The sequence below is a fragment of the Eptesicus fuscus genome, chromosome 5 (assembly GCF_027574615.1).
Source record: "Eptesicus fuscus isolate TK198812 chromosome 5, DD_ASM_mEF_20220401, whole genome shotgun sequence".
NCBI classification, from domain to species: domain Eukaryota; kingdom Metazoa; phylum Chordata; class Mammalia; order Chiroptera; family Vespertilionidae; genus Eptesicus; species Eptesicus fuscus.
In genome coordinates, this window is record NC_072477.1 from 66,159,962 (window position 1) to 66,172,167 (window position 12,206).

The window sequence follows — 12,206 nt, forward strand, 5'->3', positions numbered from 1 at the left end:
CCCCATCAGCCCCCTCCAGCTGTGCTTTCTATTTATTCTAGTTCAGATTGTCTGGGATTTTTTTTAAAAAGAGAACAAAAGCTACTTCTATTTAAGAAAAAAAAGTTAAAAATCAAAATAAAAATCCATTATGAAAACAACATACTAATAATGCCTATGATTGCATAGTAAGGCAAAAATGCAAAATATGACTATCACATGCACCATTATTAAAACTATTAAAACAACAAAAATAAGATGCATGAGGAAAAAATGGGGGGCACCATGTGCTAATGATGAATGTGTTGTGATATTGGGATTATGGGTGATGCTTTTTCCTAATTTCCAAGGCTTATGAAGTGGACTTTTTAATAATAGAAATGTTCCTTTGAAAGAAGCGAAATTAGCCCTAGCCAGTTTGGCTCAGTGGATGGAGTGTTGACCCGAAGACTGAAGGGTCCAAGGTTCGATTCCGGTCAAGGGCATGTACCTCGGTTAGGGCTCGTGTAGGTGGCAACCAGTCAATGTGTCTCTCCCACATTGATGTTTCTCTCTCTCTTCCCCTCCCTTTCACTCTCTCTAAAAAAATCAATAGAAAAAATAACCTCGGGTGAGGATTAAAAAAAAAGAAGTATAGTTAATGGTTTTCTGGTAGCTAAGGGGCAGATAGCATAGCAGGATCACCGGGGAAACATATTCAAGATGCCCATTCTGAGAACCCCTCCCCCCAGGACCAAGGCCCCAGGTTTTAATAACTCCTTTAGTGAACTCCTGCTCCAGGCGGAGTTGGCACTCCCTCCTCTGTGTTTCCACATCCCCTTACCTCACTTTTGTTTATATTTTTGTGCCCTCCACTTCATGCTTGTAACAGAAACAATCCTTTATCTCAAGTTTACCTTGAGCTAGACAGTTAGCTAAATGCTTTTACACCTATTCTAATTACAAACTTCACTACTTTGTGAGATGAATATAATTTCACAGATGGGCAACCTGGGGCACAGAAAAGTTGGGTAATCTACTTGTGGTGACACAGCAAGTGGCGGAACCTGGGGCTGAAGACAGGGAGTCCAACCCCAGAGCCTCCTTGCTGATAAGCATTTGACATTCTGCCTCCCAGGAACCTGAGCGCTCCCTTAGGGCAGACTTCATCTTTGAAGGCCCAGGGGAATCAACCCAGTGCTGGCTCTTGGAAGATTTCCCACAAAAGTAGGTAGAAGGGAAGCTCTTACTTGGAAAGGGCCAGGGCACCCTGGGGTTTAGAGAAGGAGGAATCCTGTAAGACACAGATTCACCCTTGACCCTCTCAAAATAGGAATCCCCACAAAAGTTGGCCTAGGGGTCTAGGCCACCTTCCCAGGAACATGTCTTGTTCCCATTCCTGGCTTATTCTTACCAGCAACATCAGTTTCTTTTCCTCCGAGTGGGACACTCCTCTGCAGTAAACCACCCACTCAGCTGGTTCCTCTTTAACATCTGCAGCAACCATTCCATCCTTTCTCCCAAACTCCCCTCAGGAAGGGGCTGCAGATGTCAAGCCCACAGAAGCTCCAGCTCATGAAAGGTGATGAGAGAGCATCACCTTCACCTTGAAGAGTCACACATGATGTGCACGTGGTGGCTTCTTTTTTGGGCCTTTCCCGAATTAATCTTTCCCTATTATTCCCCTTCAGGCAGTCATTTCTCATTCCCTTATGATCTCTTCCTTCTCACTTCTCATTCCAGTCACTGCAATCAACTCCTGGTGTTATCTGAAACAAAGGAAGGGTGTGTGTTAGGAGCTAGGGGATCATGCTAATTTATGCTAAATGGTAAAATTGCTTTATAAAGCTGCTGATTCCAGAAGGGTGAAAAACCTCTCAGCCAAGCTTGCCCAGATTTAAAAAAAAAAAAAAAATTTATTGATTTCTGAGAGGGAGGGAGAGATAGAAACATCAATGATGAAAGAGAATCATGGATCAGCTGCCTCCTGCACGCCCCCAACTGAGGATGGAGCCTGCAATCCAGGCATGTGCCCCCAACCCAGGATCGAACCTGGGACCTTCCAGTCCGCAGTCCTCTGCTCTATCCACTGAGCCAAACCAGCCAGGGCCAGCTTGCCCAGATTTGAGCCTTACTCCACCATTTATCATCTGGATGACTCCTGGAACAGTCCCTGGTCCTCAACTGTGAAATGGGGAATGATAGTACCTACCTTGTAGGCTCTGATGAGGTTTGAAAGAATAACGCCTTAACCATCACCTGCTGTATGGGAGCACTCAATACATGCTGGCTCCTTATTATTTTTATTTTAGCCTTTTCACTTTCCATTTTATTTAGAGCAGAGCCACATATCAGAAACCACCCAGCCAGCAGCTTAGTATGTCCATTACTATAAGGGAGGGTGAAATTATCAGAAGAGTTCATATTGTAGTTATTAGATACTTAAAGACAATAACTAGAACACCCAGTACAAGTCAGACATTCACCACAGGAAGCTACAGCAGCAACCTTTAGAGAAAACATCCCTGCATCCTTTTCCCAAACAGTGGGTCCCAACACATAAAGGTTCCAGTGTGTGACTTTCTTCCCAAAATGAATGGAACAATTCTATATATTAGCAATAGGCGTCCCAACTCCTACTAGGCAAGATGTAAAGGTTCACTCTGCGTGGGTTCCTCCATTGCCGGCTTCAGAGCAGTTGGCGTGGTGAGAAGCGCGTCTCAAGGTCCTGTCCATCTCTCCTCCGGTTGGCCCACTGTCCTCATTTTGCTCATGTCTGTCTGACTGCCTCCCATATCCCCCCTCAAGTATCTTGGCGCTGAATGCTTTAGAGGAAATGGGTGCAGGGTCTCTTCTGCGGCTGCTTCACGCTGAGGAGGATGTTTTCTTTCAGAGCCAAGAGATCCTCGTTCTCTGTCAGAGGGCGACGAGGCCTGGGCATGGAAGGAGGTGGCAGTGATGTCTAGTGATGGTATGCCCTGAGTACGAGTAGGGCTTGTAACTAGTGGAGACAAACTGTGTTATAAATTTTAGTGTTAATGGGGTAAAAGCTAGAGATAAATTCAGGATCTAGTTCAATTCATAGGTGAAAAATAAAGCTTTGAATCTAACATTCACCACTTTGTGTTACAGAGTCTACTGAAACACAATTTCCCCCCTAAAATCACCCTCATTTTTATTAAAGAGCCAAATTAAGAACAATTTATTTACTTTATTAAGTCTAGTTTCAGTTTGGCCTGATGGTTTGCATGAACACAACAAGAATAGCAATTGGTCATATAGGCTTTTTTTTTTTAAAATCTGCTTTGCTGGAATTTCATGATTGAGCTTCAATTAGCCCCTCAGGACAAAGAGGCTGAGCCACCAGAGGCCCTTGTTCCTTAGGGTGACTGACCATCTTTACGCCCCAGAAACATCACAGGGTTCGAACCAAAAGAGTCCATCTCACGGCCATGGCACCGGACTACAGTGATGATCTCCACCTGTGGAGCCCTGCTGAATATATTGCTTTAACCACTTTTGTTATGCTGGTAATGGTAGGCTCCCTTAATGTAGAAGTGACCTGGCTGGCTTGTAGCATGGTAAAAGCCCTAAATGCCACTTCCAGGGCAAGCCAGGTCAGGGAGGCAGTTCTAGAGAATCGGGCAGCAATAGATTATTTCTGGTTGTGGCATAGCCACAGTGTGCTGTTAAGGAATGTGCTGTTTTAATCTTTTTGACAATTCTCCATTGATAGAAAACAACATTCAACAAATTAGGGAAACCATCTCCCAAGATCCTGCATTCACTGTATTCCATCCCTGGGAACTGCTTTCTCCACTTTTGTTTCCGATTTTATTTATTTGGGTCCTCTCTCTCTGTTTCTTGATGAGTGTGGCTAATGGTTCATCAATCTTATTTATATCCTTTCAAAGAACCAGCTCTTGGTTTCATTGATTGTGTGTGTGTGTGTGTGTGTGTGTGTGTGTGTGTGTGTGTGTGTGTGTTAGTCTCTATGTCATTTATTTCTGCTCTTATCTTTATTTCTGTCCTAATTACTCTGGGCTTTTCTTTTTTTAAAAATAATATTTTATTGATTTTTTACAGAGAGGGAGAAGGAGAGAGAGTTAGAAACATAGATGAGAGAGAAACATCAATCAGCTGCCTCCTGCACACCCCCTACTGGGGATGTGCCCGCAACCAAGGTACATGCCCTTGACCGGAATCAAACCTGAGACCCTTGAGTCCACAGGCCGATGCTCTATCCACTGAGCCAAACCGGTCAGGGCTGGGCTTTTCTTGTTCTCTTTATAGTTCTTTAAGTTGTAGGGTTAAATAGTTTATTGTGAATTTTTCTTTTTCTTTTTTTTTTTCGAGGTTAGCATGTAGTGATATGAACTTCCCTCTCAGGACTGCTTTGGCTGTGTCCCAGAGATTTTGGGTTGTTGTGTGTTCATGTTCATTTGTTTCCAGGAAGTTTTTGATTTCTTTCTTGATCTCGTTGATAACCTACTCATTGTGTAATAACATGCTACTTAGCCTCTGTGTCTTTGAATGTTTTGAGGTGTTTTTACTGTAGTTGATTTCTAATTTCATTCCACTGTGATCTGAGAAGATGCTTGATATGATTTCCTTCATCTTGAACTTGTAGAGACTGCTTTTGTGTCCACATGTTTGATAATATGTGGTCTATCTTTGTGAATGATCCATGTGCACTTGAGAAAAATGTATATTCTGCAGCTTTGGGGTGAAATGTTCTATAAATGCCAATTAAATCCGTCTGATCCAGTGTATCCTTTAGAGTCACTGTTTCCTTGTTAAGTTTTAGTCTGGAAGATCTATGCAGTGAAGTCAGTGGGGTGTTAAAGTTCCCTACTATGACTGTATTGTTGTCGATTTTCTCCCTGAAAGTCCTTTAGAAGTTTTAAAATATATTTAGGTGCTCCAATGTTGGGTGTATATATGTATATTTACCAGGGTTATATCCTCTTGTTGGATTGATCCCTTTAGTATTATGTAGTGACCTTTGTTGTCTCTTATGATGATCTTTTTAAAAAAATATATTTTATTGCCAGAACCGGTTTGGCTCAGTGGATGGAGCGTCGGCCTGCGGACTGAAGGGTCCCGGGTTCGATTCCGGTCAAGGGCATGTACCTTGGTTGCGGGCACATCCCCGGTGGGGGGTGTGCAGGAGGCAGCTGATCGATGATTCTTTCTCATCGATGTTTCTAACTCTCTGTCCCTCTCTCTTCCTCTCTGTAAAAATCAATAAAATATATTTAAAATATATATATATTTTTTTTATTAATTTTTTACAGAGAGGAAGGGAAAGGGACAGAGAGCCAGAAACACTGATGAGAGAGAAACACCAATCAGCTGCCTCCCGTACACCCCCCACTGGGGATGTGCCCACAACCAAGGGACTAGGACTCCTCAGTACACAAGCCGATGCTTTATCCACTGAGCCAAACTGGTTAGGGCAATGGTCTTCATTTTGAAGTCTATTTTGTTGGATATGAGTATTGCTACTCCAGCATTTTTTTCTTTTCCATTTGCATGGAAAATTCCTTTTCCATCTCTTTACTCTCATCCTGTGTATGTCTTTGTTCTGAAGTGGGTCTCTTGTAGACAGCATATAGTTGGGTCATGTTTTTATATCCATTTAGCTACCCTATACCTTTGATTGGACATTTAATCCATTTACCTTTAGGGTTATTATTGATAGGTACTTATTTGTTGCCATTTTAATGCTGTATGCCTAGGTTTCTCTCTCTGTTTCTTCTTCTCATTATAGCAGTCCCTTTAGCATTTCTTGTAATGCTGGCTTGGTGATGATGAACTCCTTTAGCCTTTTTTTTTTAATTTTTGGTCTGGGAAGCTCTTTATTTGACTATTTTGAATGATAGCCTTGCTGGATATAGTAATCTTGGTCTCAGATCCTTGCTTTCCATTACCTTGAGTACTTCACACCATTCCCTTTTGGCCTGTAGAGTTTCTGATGAAAAATCAGGTGTCAGGTTTATGGGAGCTCCTTTGTAGGTAACACTTTGCTTTCCTATTGCTGCCTTTAAGATTCTCTTTTTGTCTTTAATTTTTGGCATTTTAATTATGATGTGTCTGGGTGTGGACCTGTTTAGGTTCATCTTACTTGGGGTTCTCTGTGTCTCCTGAACTTTTGTGACTTTTTCCTTTACCAGATTAAGGACGTTTTCTGCCATTATTTCTTTAAACACGTTCTCTATCCTTTTCTCCCTTTCTGCATCTTCTGGCACACCTGCTATTCGAATATTGTTATGTTTCACATTGTCCCACAGCTCTCTTAAGCTGTCCTCCTGTTTTTCAATTGTTTTTTTTTTTTCTTTTTGGTTCTCTGATTGAGTGATTTTTTCAACCATGTCTTCTAATTCACTGACTCGATCCTCAGCTTCCCCTAATGTGCTGTGTATTCCTTCCATTATGTTCTTTATTTGTGCTATGTCATTCTTTATTTCTGTTTTCATAGTTACTATATCTTTTCTCATGCTGTTCAGCATCTTTACCATCATTATTCTGAACTCCATATCAGAAAACTTCTTATTTCCATTTCATTTATCTCTTCTTCTGGATAATTCTCTTGTTCTTTCATTTGGGGATTGTTTCTTTGTCTCCTCATTTTGGCTGCCTATTTGGGTTTGTGACTATGCAATAGGTAGATCTGCTACGTCTCTCAATCTCTAGTTCTGGATAGTGTCAAATGCTGTTTCTGTCTAATTAGATCAGGTAAAGACTCAAAGCCTCCAGAGACCACCTCTGTCCACAGACTGATAAGATTCTGTCTTCAATTGCCCTCAGGAAATCATCCATAGGTGTGGCACAAATTCTTTTCAACTGGTTGGGGGAATTGCTTCTGCCTGGAGGCTAATTGTTATTCTCAGTCTCTATTTGGGCCTCAGAATCTCCGCACCTTGGGGCAAGTTGTTTTCCAATAGGGTGAGTCAACTGTCTTCCCCCAGGCAAAGCCATCTATATAGAAAATGTCTGCATTAGAAAGATGACCTCTGCAGTGTGAGGGAATGACTCAGCACAGGAAACCAGGTGTCTGCCTTCTGAGCTCTTACCCCAGAGCCCCCAATCCTGGCTTCTGCTCACACAGCTCCAGTCCACTCTGTTCTCCCTCTGTCAGAGCACAAGATAGGTGGCTTCACAGGGAATTTTTTTTCTTTTTTATTCACAGGGGATTTTGTGTGTTGGTCCTTTAAGAGAGTGTCTGAATTTTCAGCCATCTCTCCCTGTCAGACAGCAACCCTATTGCTTTCCCCAGCCGGATGTTATGTGGGTACCCTTCTCAGTTCTGGTGCTCTCTGCTGGGGGGCCAAGCTTGGGAATTATACCCCAGAGTTCTCAGTAAGCAACCTCCCACAGCTGAAATATCTCTCCAGAACTTCAGTTGCCATCTGTGGGAGCCCAGCCAGCCCTCTCACTCTTCTGCCCCTCCTACCAGTCTCTATTCGGTCTCCACTTTCAGTCCTCAGTTATCAGGGTTCTCTCCAGTGAGTCTTCTGTTGATTATTCAGGAAGTTTTTCTGTATTTTAGTTGTAATTCCAGTTTGGTCCTGGGAGCATGTCCGTGCAGCATCCACTTACTCCACTGCCATATTTAATCTCCTCCCGGGCAGAAGCAAATTCAGTCCAGCAGGATGCGATTTCTCATCTAAAACTAATCTCATAGATTTGAGATGATAGAAAAAGCAGTGGGGAATGTTAGGGGCAGAAATGGAATATTGGGGACCAGCGACCAGCTACAATTATAAGAAATATTAATCATGCTCTGTTAACCATGATGGCTCTAATTTGATTAGAGAAAGCACATTCTAACCTGGCTAAGAGCTGTATACCTGGGACATGGGAGCTAACATAGGAATGCAGTCCATCCTCCTTTCCTGAGAACTGCCTATCATTATGGGAAGATTTACAACCTCGTGGCTGAAACAGTGTAGTCCTAGAGGCACCCACTATTTACAGCCCCAAGCCCCTATTGCCTATAATCTGGTTTTAGGGTGCCCGGAGGCGCCCACCCTCTGTGACCCCCTTGCCCCAGCCCACAGGACTTGTAACCTGTAATGATTATACTGTGCCTACTTTCGCATGCCTGTAATTCCTACTTTCCCATATAATCTTGGTCCTTCTACCCAATATTAACAACTGGCTTATAGGGAGAGGCAGAGCAGATTTTTGTGGATGACCTGCTGCTCTCCCATACTGCTGGCATTACTGGAATAAATGCTCATATATGATTCTACCCTGTCTCTGTTTAATTGGCTGAAGTAGTGACAGGCAGCTCGGACCCCTTGGTTGTCTTGTTACAAAAACAAATGAGATGATTATTTTCCAGCCCACTTATTCCAGTTCAGGGTCATGAGTGTCCAGAGCCTATCCCAGCAGCTCAGAGTGCAAGGGGGACCCAACCCTGGACAGGATACCCATTCCATCACAGGAGCACCCCCCTACACACACAACACACACTCAGACTGGAGACAATTTAGATGCACCAATTCAACTCACATGCACATCTTTGAGATGTGGAAGGAAACCAGAGAACCTGGAGAAAACCCATGCAGACATAGGGAGAACATGGAAACCACACAGATGGTGGCCCAGCCAGGAACTGATATTTTTATTCTCATCAGCGTTAAAACGGCATTGAACAAAATGACAACTTGAGGACCTGCTGTAGTAGAGCACCGAGAACAGAAGAGTGTGTGTTTTCCTTTACCCTACTTCTCAGCAAGGATTGGATGGGTCAGGAAAGTGATCGGGGTAATTTTGACTCCGTGGAGGAAACTTCCAGCTATCTCACCCTTCATTCTTGCCATACAATTCATAGATTGTTCCAGCAAATAGGGTACTAGAGGAATGTGTGTGTTTTAATATATATGTACATATTTTATTGATTTTAGAGAGGAAGGTAGAGGGAGAGAGAGGTAGAAATATCAATGATGAGAGAGAATAATTGATTGGCTGCCTCCTTTATGCTCCACACTGGGGATCGAGCCTGAAACCCAGGCATGGGCCTTGACCAGGAATCAAACTGTGACCTCCTGGTTCATAGGTCGATGCTCAACCACTGAGCCACACGAGCTGGGCTAAAGGAGTGTTTTTAAAAGGCAGAATGGGTGATAGTGTCCCCCAAGGACACTATAAATAGAATAGCTGCTTGAGCAAAGAAAGGGTTTCTGTGTATACTTGAGGGGAGGGACACTAAAATAAATTAATTAATTGGCCCTGGCTGGGTAGCTCAGTTGGTTAGAGCATTGTCCAAATATGCCAAGGTTGCAGGTTCAATCCCTGGTCAGGGCACATACAAGAAACAACCAATGAGTGCATAAAGAAGTGGAACAACAAATGGATGTTTCTCTCTCTCTCTCTCTCAAAAATATCCATCAATCAGTAAATAAATTAATTAAGAGAATAAATAATCCACAATCTATGCAGGGCTACACTTTCCACAGACCTCTGAGACATACATGAGTTCGTAGGCCTTGGCCCATGTGCAAGAAGGACATAGGTCCCACCAATACTCTGGCAAACAGATGGAAAGAGAGTATACAGTCCACCTCAGGAGAGGGAGAGGAGAAGACAGATGCTCTGCTGGTTATGCCAGCTGAATCCAGGATCAAGGGACAAAGGCTACTTGGTTTCCCCACCCACAAAAGCAGGGACTGTAAGGATTCGTTCATGTCCTGGCAGAAGGGTTCTTAGGATGGTGGAAAAACCTGGCTCCCTGCCCACTTCTAGCTTTCAGGGAGGGAGGAAGATGACCTGACCAGGTACCTATTGTGGCCAGGGTTCCAGTTACTCAGACCTCCTGCCTACTCTGTCTGGAAGGGGAGGGGCCAGGGCTCCAGCAGAAGGTTGGGATGATGCGGTGAGGCCTTGCTCCCACTCCAAGGAAAGAGGAAGGTGTGGTTTGTGAGGGCAGGAAATGGCCGGCTGCTGGGCTAAGGAGAACTGCAGTAGGGAGCATTTGAGTGGCAGGACAAGGCTGGTGTGGAGAGGATAGCCATAGGGTCAGAATGAACATCAAACCCCATGGAAATGCTGCAGCATGATAGGACCTGGCTTTAGAAAAGAATTCCAGGAAAGCAGCCCATTTGGAGAATTATGACTGTGGAAGCAAACACTGAGGCCCACAGACAGCCAAGAAAGTGAAGCCCCTTAAATGACAGCAGCTGGGGCACCATCCCCCAAGGGCTGATGGAGAATGGGAAGGCGATCCTAGAATGCACTCGATCTCTTTTACCAGAGAGATAGAAGAGGACGCTGAGTGCAGGGAGTCACCGATGGAGGTGACACTGAACACACCGGGCCTAGCATACTGGGCCTGGCCCAGATGCCTGCCACTGTGGAAAAGGGACAGCAATCCAAGGGGCACATGCCTTTTTGCCAACCCCCAGGGCTTGCTTTTCCTCCAACCTGAGCCAGGATAAAATTCACAGGAGACAGACAGGCTGGCCCTGCCTGGCAGGGCTTTGCCTCTGCCATAACACAGGCTGGCTTGGGCCCAGAGCCTACCTGCTGCTAAATCCAGATTCCTGAGGTGCCAGTTACCTTGTGTCTGGCCATAGGCTCAGCTGGCTTTTTGGACCCCGTGCTGTGGCCTCAGAGGGTCTTTAGGGATGAAGGAAGCAGGCGGAGCCCGCTCTTAGCTGGAGTGTTACAGGTAACAGGGCCCAGAGGTCTGGGGAAAGGGGGCAAAAGCCACTTAGGTGGCAGATATCCAAGGGGAAGGAGACTCTTGAGGACTTGGGGCCCTGCTGTCCCTCCCACAGCCAGGAAAACCCTTCCAGTTCTGCCCACAGTAGAGGAGGTTTACCTGGACTAGTGGTGTTCCTTAAAGACAGGCGCACAAAGGGAAGCAACGGTGGAGGCAACCTGGGATCTCAGCAGCCTCCGTGGTCCTAGGGCTACTGCTGAGCCCATCCATCCAGACTCCAAGCTCCTCCCTGGCCCACCCCCACCCTGTGGTTTGCTAGCATAGCTTGAGAAGACTTAACCACTCAGTGGGGGAACTCGCTGCTCATACCCTAACAGTTAGTCAGCGGTCGGCAAACTCATCAGTCAACAGAGCCAAATATCAACAGTACAACGACTGAAATTTCTTTTGAGAGCCAACATTTTTAAACTTAAACTATATAGGTAGGTACATCGTTATTAATTAGGGTACTCCTAATAGGAGTACAATTAGGATACTCCTAAGCCGGCCTTTGCTAAAAACTCAAGGGGCCAAAGAGCCGCATGTGGCTCGCGAGCCGCAGTTTGCCGACCACGGCCCTCACTCATTTCAACCTCATAGTAATGTGCCAGAGGTGTTATCATCCTCTGAGAGGTTACGGATAATTAACTAGATGGTTGGCGTCCTTGGGCAGTGACCATGTTTTACCGCTAAAGCCGGGCATATAAAGGGGGCTCAAACAGTGTGGACGGAATGAAGGACTACAAGGACTTGTCCCAAGTCACCTGGCAATAACAGGTGCTGTGACAGGGAGCTTCAGCCTCCCGACTCAAACCCGGGGCCCTGTCCAGCCATCCCCATTCCCTCCCATTCAGGATGCTGGTGGCAGAGAAGGCAGGCGGACTGGGGACTGCGGACCGCGGACCGCGAGGTGGGAGGGAGCTGGCTGCTGTGCCAGGTCAGAGTGTGCCTAAGAGCCTTGCCTCTGGACACTCTGAGTCATATTTAGGGGAAAGCCTCGCATTGCGCTCTCTCCAGTTTACTCCCTCTGCTAGGGGTGCGGGGCCTGGAGGGAACTCTGCACCATAAGGGGAAAACTGAATTCATGCCCAGCCGGTTTGGCTCAGTGGGTAGAGCGTCCGCCTGCGGACTGAAGGGTCCTGGATTCAATTTCGGTCAAAGGCACATGCCCCGGGTTGCGGGCTCCATCCCCAGTAGGCGGCATGCAGGAGAAGCTGATCAATGATTCTCTCTCCCTTCCTCTTTGAAATCAATAAGAATATTAAAAAAAAAAAAAAAGAAAAGGAAAGAAAACTGAATTTGTGTCCAGCTGCCCCTCTCCGGGCTGGTTCCATGGGCCCAGGACCGCGAAGGGCTGACCCCCGCCCGGAGGGGCCAGCGGCCACGCAGCGCCCTCTAGTGCGGAGCAGCGGGGTGAGCGGGCTCTCAGGCCGGAGGGAAGGCGGGATTGGGGGTGCGAGAGGCGGAGCCAAGAGGGCGGGGGAGTCTGCGAGAAACTCGCGGCCTTCGGCGGCTTCCCGGCCCGGGAAGTGAGCCC